This window comes from Rattus norvegicus, chromosome 11, assembly GCF_021556685.1.
Source record: "Rattus norvegicus strain SHRSP/BbbUtx chromosome 11, alternate assembly SHRSP_T2T, whole genome shotgun sequence".
Classification (NCBI taxonomy): Eukaryota; Metazoa; Chordata; class Mammalia; order Rodentia; family Muridae; genus Rattus; species Rattus norvegicus.
In genome coordinates this window covers 45,015,503-45,023,915 of record NC_141544.1, presented here as the reverse complement: position 1 = coordinate 45,023,915, position 8,413 = coordinate 45,015,503, and the positions used below count along the sequence as shown (strand labels likewise).

At 48.5% G+C, this 8,413-nt stretch overlaps 2 long non-coding RNA genes across 3 annotated transcripts; one reads left to right on the top strand and one right to left on the bottom strand.

Moving 5' to 3' along the window:
- Nucleotides 1–3,065: 3,065 nt before the first annotated feature.
- On the bottom strand, nt 3,066–5,299 carry LOC148002532 (uncharacterized). 2 transcript variants are annotated; one of them, XR_015633310.1, is made up of 4 exons: nt 5,090–5,299; nt 4,919–5,015; nt 3,638–4,035; nt 3,066–3,184 (listed from the first exon to the last, which is right to left on the bottom strand). It is a non-coding gene; the product is annotated as an uncharacterized LOC148002532 (long non-coding RNA). The 2 variants fall into 2 exon arrangements; XR_015633311.1 differs by having other exon boundaries at nt 3,995–4,035.
- On the top strand, nt 3,764–7,488 carry LOC148002531 (uncharacterized). The gene is made up of 2 exons (XR_015633314.1): nt 3,764–4,076; nt 5,846–7,488. It is a non-coding gene; the product is annotated as an uncharacterized LOC148002531 (long non-coding RNA).
- Nucleotides 7,489–8,413: the final 925 nt, after the last annotated feature.

The following is an 8,413-nucleotide window of genomic DNA, read 5'->3' as shown; positions in this document are numbered from 1 at the left end:
ACCTTAAAAGCCTCACTCTCTTTTGTGCCCCCTTCTGCTGTCCTATGCCTAGGAAATGCCATGGCCCTATGGATTGGGGTGTAACTGATGGCCCGTCCATGCCTGACTCCATGGAAACTCTTGGCTGGGTAGATCGCTGATCAAGATAGCTCCCTTCAGAACCAGGGTTTCAGATTTTTGGATGCCCCCATCCCTCTCTTCCCTTCAGGGAACCATATGTAGCTTTTTCCCTTTGGGGTTCCCCAAGGTATCTCTGCTTCCCTAAACTCCTCCTGCTCAGAGGTGGCAGTTTTGGTCTAGGTGTGGACCCTCATGTCCCTGCCCTGGACCACAACTCTTACTTGGAGGTTCTTCAGTCCATCTCCATCCCCGAGTCAGGCCTGATGTATGGTCTGCAGACAGTAATTAGTCTTTTGATGACTGAGGCCATGAAGCACAAGAGAGAATGGGAAACCCTACGGAATATGCAGGTGCATTCTCTGCTGAGGCAGCTGGGTGACTCTGAGTGAAGCAGACTCTGCCTCCGCTTACCCCAGTACTACAACATGTCTTTCTTTTTTCCTGTCTTTCTGTCCAGGTAGCCCTTGCTGAGCTTTCCCTCCTCAGGAAGCAGAATCCTCCCAGAGGAGCTCAGGGGGCTTCTCTGCACTGTACCACCCCACACCTCACATCCCCATCTGGAGGGTGGCAGGAGGCAGGCACTGACATATGCATTATGACGACCTGAGCACAAGGTCACCTGTACAACCCTCCCTTCCTTCAGCCTGCTGTCACCTTGAGGTACCTACATTATGCTATTCCCAGAGCCCAGCAGCATGGAGGTGACACATCCGATATTTCGATCTAACACTGACCAGCTTCCTCAGCCCAAATGTCAGGCACCAGTCATTGTCACCGGGTGGCCCAGGACTATCGAGATACAAACTAGGAGTAATTAGCACGATATCAGACACTCTGAAACCAGATCCTACCTGGATGGGTTTGCCAAGGCTATTTGGACAAAGTACTTGGACAGGGCCACTTAAACAATAGGTATTTTAGTTTCAGTTCTGTAGGTCAGAAGTTGAGACCAAGATGATAGCAGGGTTGGACCAGAGGGACAATCTGTTCCAGGCTCCTTCCCTGGACCTCGGTGGTTTACTGGTGTTCTTTGGCCCCTAAAGGCATCACTGTTGTCAGCCTTCATGTTCCTATGGTTTTTCTCTGAGTCCTTATTCCCTCTGGTCATACTTGATAGGGACCACCCTAAGACCTCATCTTGCTTCGTCTATAGAGACCCCATTTCCAAATAAGATCTGTGATCATCAGTTTTAATTGTCAACTTGACACAATCTAGAATCTCTGGGAAAGAGAGCCTGACTTGGTGAGTGAATGTCTGGATTAGGTTTGTCTGTGAGAGATTGTCTTGATTATATTAACTGATGTGAGAAGATTCTGCCCACTGTGGGTGACACCATTCCCTTGATTTGGATCTTGGACTGTTTACAAAATGGAGAAAATAGTAGTTAGGCATGTATGCGTTCTGTCTGTACTCTTGACTGGAGTTTCCCCTGTTTTGAAGTTCCTACTTTGGCCTCCCAACAGCCGTGGATGATGACAGGAGTTGTGAGGTAGAATAAACTCCTTATCTGCTAAGTTGCTTTGGTAAGGGGTTTTCACCCCAGGAACAGAAATGAGAGGACATAAGTCCTGTTCACAGGTGCCAGGGATTAATCCTATAACAACACTCTTCTGGTAAAGAAAGAGAAAAGGCTAACACCAGCATCCAGTAGCCATTTAGTAGATGTCCAAACTGGGGTGCCTTTTGAGAATGAGGGACCCCTAGTAACAATTCTGTGACTGCCACAGGCCTAAGCTAGGCAGTACCAGGCCCTGGGCTAGTGTCTGCGACTGCAGTGGCTCCCAGTCTTTCCCAGGCAAGGATGTGTTTTTAACCATGGCTGCAAATCCCTCTGTTTGTGTTCTCCAGGAGTTTGGTGTGTTTTCAAGGAAGCTACAGAGCAGCTAGGGATTAGCTGTATCCAGCTGGAGTAAACTTGCTGGTTCCAGTTACCAAACACAAGGCCAATTCCAGCAATTAATTTGGCCAGATCAAGCCAGGCCCTATTCGCACCTGTTCCCTTGTTAATTAGCCCCTGATCTCCTGGGGACAATTGGAGCACTGAAGGCCATTCCCTTCAAACTAACCAAGACTCGGATTAGGCGGGACCTCTGCAAATGGCCTCCGTCCTGTCCTTCCAGCTGGAGGAAAGACACCCTCTTCCCTTGTGGACTCTCGCCCCTTCATCTCTTCCCAAGACGGGGGCATGTTCAGTAGGGTTTCTCTCTGAGACTGGACAGGAATGGGGTGCTTTAAGTGCCCTTCTAATTAGCAGAGTCTTCTGGTCTGAGTCCCCGGGACAACGAGAGAGAAAACAAAGGCAGCGCACACACCTACTTCCTGGTATTTTTGCCCTGCTTTCTTCCTTCTGGAAGATGACCCAGCGTTAATGAGGAATTAGTCATTTATTGCTGAGGTATGAATAGGAAGATAAGCGACATCAGTAATTAAGTCACGGGCCCTCTTGGGTATAACGGAGCCATTTGTTGGACAGTCGTATTCGATTAATTAATTCCATTAGGGCTACCTTGCCTCTCTCTGAGCAGAGCCGTTCAGCTGTCGGCTCTTATGACTTGTATTATGCAGAAACAGAAAAGGCCGAATTAGCGTGTCAAAAAAGTGAAAGAAATGTGTGTACCACACAGCTAGCCGGAGGAGGCTTATTTGTGAATGTGAGAAGCACTAGGGGGGCAGCCCTGAGCCCCTTTTGCTGTGCTTCGGAAGTGCCCTCCCAAGTCCTGAGTGTCACAAGCTGCAGGCACTGGGAGGTTATGAGACCTTTAAGAGATAAAGCCTAATGTAAGGAAGTTAGTTTCCTGAACACGTCCCCTCGAAGGGGATGCTGGGAGCCCATCCTTCGATCTGTTGCCTTTTCCCAGCCTCTGACACCATACTCTATTAGGCTGTCAAGTGCCCAAAAATGGGAGGGCCAAGTGACCACGAATGGAAACCTCTGAGACTCTGGCAGAGTCAACCTTTTCCTTTACTGAATTTATCTCAGGCATTTTGTTACAGTAACAGAAAGCCAACAGCGTCCTTTCCTTCTTGGCTTGAAAACCGCTTTGAGTTCTCCTCAAATCATCTCTAGGGAGGAAGACAGAGTGGGTTCAGCTCATCTCAGTATACCATTGATCGCTGGGCCATCCCGGGCCACAGAGATGACAGGAAGACAGGCGACATGGGGTGGGGCTAAGGGGCGTGGGTGAGTAGATACAGGGGTCCAGGCCAGCAGCCCCTGCCTGGCCCAGACACTGGTCAGTAATTATCTGCCTTCCTTCCTTGCTTCTGCTGATGTCAGGGAGAATTGTGAACCTGTCCATGTTCAGTTACATCTCATCTCTCAAAGCCCACGTTCCCTCACCTTCTGCCCATGCTCTCGATGACAGACAGACATACCCATACCCTCTTGGGTCCCCTTACTCCTCCCCCTTTCCTTTGCGACTCTTGCCAACTTAGAATTCTTTGCCCATGCTGGTGGGAGATGTGTTCCCAGAAAAGAAGGTAACAGTCCAGGCCCACACTTAACACGGTGCTTACAGAATAGGGAACCCTGGCATTCTGAAGACAATGGCTATAGACCCCAGAATCGCAGTAACTTCTCTTGTGCTGACTCGACCTCTCTTTGCTCACTTCCTTAATGATGTTCTCGGTACAGCTCTATCCTGTTTGGAGTGGTTGTTAATTCTCCCAGAGCAGTGAGGCCTGCTCCTTTCCATTGTGACGCAACAGTATTTCAGCTAAATTCATGATTTAATTAATACGCCACATGAGTTGGCGCGGGAGCCAATCCACCAGTCTTAGGAAAACGGCCACGTTCCAGACTGCTAACTTCCAAGGTTCGGGGCGCGCCAAAGCACGTGGTTGCTACGCCAGGCCAACCGCTCTCATCCTTACCTCCTAGATATTCAAGTGATCTTGTGCTTCTGGGGCTCTGTCTGTGGATGAGAATGAGAATCAGCAGCAAAGGCCCCAAAGTGTGAGCCTGGATACAAAAGAAAGGGCTAAAGACCTAGTTCCCAATAGACCTGGAGACCTGGGGCGGGGCCCTTCAGACCTGGAGACCTGGGGCGGGGCCTGTAGCGGTAAATATTAAGAAAGGAAACTACCATCCCACGCTACTGCTGGCTCCGTTGGGCCACATGGCATCTGCGGGGTAGTTTCATCTTAAAGAGCAAAGCTCTCAACCGGATTCGCTAAGTTTCCAAACTCCATCCCACTGCCTCTGGCTACTCTCTGAACCAGGCAGCAGCCTCTTTCAACTCTAGCTGTGGACTCTGCTCACATGCCCAGCATCCGCCCGCTGTGGTTATAGTCACAGCTCCCGTTAAAATTAAAACCCAATAAGCTTGTAATTTAGCAATCAGATTTATATCTTAAATTCTCATTCCACAAAACGTCCGCACAATAAACTCACAACCAATTGATAATGAAATAAACTGCCCACCTAGATGAGACGAATTGTCCTATAAAACTCCACCCCTTATGAAATATTCATAACTATCTGTGGCTCCTTAAAGCCAGACAGATCTGGGCCATCCTTCTCTTCCTCCATCTTGGTTCTTCTCCTCTTTCCTCTCTTCTTCCTTAAAAAACTCTGCCTCACCTTATTTTTTCACTGCCCAATCACAGGCCTTGCTTTATCTTGTGCCTGCTCTCACCTCACATAGACATCAACTACAGGGACCCAACAACGGCCATCACCAAATACCCTTCCTACTGGAAGAGTTACCTAGAGGAGATCCCCCACCCAGGTGAGACCCACTGACCTGGGTCAGACAATTACAGAATGTTCTGGATCCTTAATAGCCCGACACTTACCCTGGCCAATCCATACCACCTTTCCGGGGAGAGGTCACGAGGGGGAGGCAGCCTGCCCTGGCTCAGTTCTGTGTTCACCTCCAGGCAGATACCAGGCCTGGAGAATAGGGCTCACACTTTCCCTGGGATGCCCCATCCCCACCCCCACCCCTACCAAATCCCGTCACTCACAGTTCAGTTATACTTAGGTCTAGAAGTGCTGTGGAAGGCCTGAAGGATTTGCCATTTGGGGAATCATCGGGAAGGCATTTTCTTTGGTTTTGTTCTTAGTGTCGTCCCCAAATCCCACCTGCTCAGAGATGTCCTTGAGTTTGACAAAGCTTAGGGATCTTCTATGGTCTCCATGAGAGATTCAGACATTTGTGGGACAGTTAGGGCTGGCTGGAGACCTTAGAGTTCTAGAACACGTGCACTGATGTCTATGGCCACCCGTTTCAGCATTTTTAAAATTTAGTTTGGAATCTGATTCACAGAGAAGGCAACCAATACAAGGGCCACTGCTACATATGCGATATATTTAAAATTTTAACCAAACACGAAGGTTAAGATCAAGTGCCAGGACTGTGCTTCTGAAATCCTTCAGTCTTATAGTATGCCTATATACCTCATTTCTAGAAAGTTCTACTTTTTTAGCACCTAGGAAACCATGCATAAACAAACTTCATGACCACCATGTCAGGGCCACCAGATAGGAGGAGGAAGAAATCAGTAAAACTCACCCTTATCACAGTGCTTTGACACTCAGATTAACGATTAGGCTGAAATTAAGTACAGGCTGGGGCGTCAAAGACCGCCCTCATGACTTCATGTCTAAAATCCTGATATGTGGGCTTAAAATACCAACTGCTATTTGTATCCATTTGTTCATCTCTATAAATGAAAAACCAAAATTTAGCATAATTGTTGCTATCCTTTCTCAAACACTAGGTTTCTGATGTCCAAAGTCATTTTCCCCCGAGGGACAGACTTTGATGAGAGGAAGGGCATCATCAGAGAAAGTGCAGATGGCCATGAGACCATTTACCAAATGGTGAGGATGCACTCCCCCATGGTACTCAGGTTCCCAGTGCTTTACAGAGGATCCACTCTGGACAGGGACAGAAGATCACAGAGCTAAGAATAAAGGCTGCTGGAAACACAGTGAAGGTTAAAGTCCTCGGCTCAGCTCACAGATGAGCTGCCACCAAGTCTGGGCATGCTCAGTCGAGCAGCCTTCCTTCCCAGTCTTACACCAGCCCAGAGCTCCTGGAACTGCTGAAGGAGAATGCTATTCAAACACTCTCTAAAAACTCTCAGTTGCTGAAAAATTCAGAAATACACAAAAGTCCAGAAAGCACAATGAGTCTTCAAAGGCTTTGTCTGCCCAACTCAAGCAATACAGAGCGGGTCTGAGATACTTCATTTTGAAGAGGTGAATTTGTTGCTCCCAGCACAGGAAGCCCAGGAAGGTTTAACTGCCTCCATGAGGGCTTGTGACCTGCTGGCTCTGCGGTTCACTGGCTTCATTCAATCCTCTCTTTATGTGAGGGAACGCTATCTTCTATCCCTCTCTCGGGCTATTTCTCAGGCTTGCAGCAAATGAAGTGCGCTCTGATTCATATAATCCCAGCATTAAAGGATGGAATTTTCCAATGCAAGGAGCCGTACAAGTGCACGGGTGAGCAGAGGCTTCTCGCCACAGAGCCTCCAACTGTGTAACAAAGCCTCCCAGCCTCTGCACGAAAGTAGAAGAAAGGTCTGACAATGGGGCGATTGTTCCTCCTCCACCAGCAACTGAGGTTTACCCCCTTGGTGGGCTGTGCTGGCAGGCAGATAGCAGAAGTTGCCTCTGCCCTGCTACACTGGCCAGTAAGCCCAGAGGGCTAGTTGCTTTTCAGAAGACCATGGTTAGACACCATGTCTGTGGTCACCACATTATCTCCTAAAACAGAGGGAAGTATGCAAGCCAGCCACCCACCGTGGCTCGGTCGCTCACAAAGAATCCAGAGCTGGCGGTGTGAATGGGCTTTCTGCCTGTTGGTCCTACCATTTGCCTACTACACTAGAAAAACACCAGAAATGGGCCAAGAATCCAAAGTTCTCCAAACCCTAAAATATCGACCAGTCCATCCAGCATGTCCATCCAAGAAATCGTTGGTTCCTACACAAGAAAACCCTTAGGGGTGAGAATGGAGAGTCCAAGAAATGCATGTGGTTATTTTTTGCCACTTACTGGCCCTTGTCCACACTCTGGAAAGAAAGGAAAAATCTATTTTAAACACCAGCTATTCAGCGTTCAAACCACATTGGTCTATAGAGCATGGCTAATCGAAATGCTGACTCCAGATTTTACATAACTTTAAGATTCTAGGGTCTCCTTCCCCACTGCTCCAGACTCTGGTGTTGTCCACCATCTATTTCCTCAGTACAAAACAGCTCTCACTCCGAAGGGAGTGCGAGATGGTTTGTTACACGAGTCACCATGGCTCTGGAACGGAGACTCAGAGTTGTCAGGAGTGGCGTGTTTCCCCTGTGGCATGACTATGTTAACAATCACGTTAATAGTCACAGAATAAAAGATGGTCGGAACCAGAGCATTCTCGAACACTCCTGTGGCAGCGTTGGGTTGGCGGCCTACAGGAAAGTGGAGGACTCTCTTGTGGGTCTCATGCTGAGCTTAGCTTCGAGGCTGGTAGAAGGTAGTGATGATCCCCTTGATGTTTCACATTCCAAAGTCAAGGTGCTAGTTAAAATGCCCCACTCACACTACAGGCCCACGGAGAGAAAACCTTTTTTCTTCTGGTCAAGGGAATGGGTGGTAGCCTCACGTTTCATCTGGGCACTCGAGTGACCTGAGGGAGGGAAGATGATTCCCATCCCAGAAAGGCAGATCCACCAGGAGGTAACACGGTTTTCCTTCCCGGAATCCAGGCTCCACGAGTGTGTGCTCTCAGGGTCACAGCCACATAGCTTCATGCATCCGCACTTTCTGAGCTACTCGGAGAAGTGTGACTTTTCCTTCTATCTCTCTCTCTGGTCTTGCTTTTTCTTTAATGGCTGGCTCCCACGCTGCCACATAGCTGCTTGCTTGTGACCTCCCTGTCGGCTTTCACTCAAGCACATGGTGTTTTCTATTTCCCTCCCCCGTTTTCCTCCTCCAGGCAGCCACCGAGCTTTACAGCTTGCTGTCCTGGGAGTTTTCTTTTAAACACTAATAAAATGGTTCCCATGCTTCCTTCTGGGTTCGTCATTAAATATTTTTAAGAACAAGACAACCCTTAGAGGGAATCGCAACTTCCCTGGTGACACTGGTGGGATTCCCCTCGACTCCTGATGACAGGAAGGATGTAGAGATGAGTGACAAGTATGGAGCAAGGGCGCTGAAGCCCAAGAGAATTCTGACTCTGGAGCTGCAACATTCCAACTCTCTTCTGTCACAAAAGCTCTAACCAGCCCATCACTCTGCATAATCTTCACTATAGTCTTCACAGAACTTCGGTTCACATTAGGAATGAT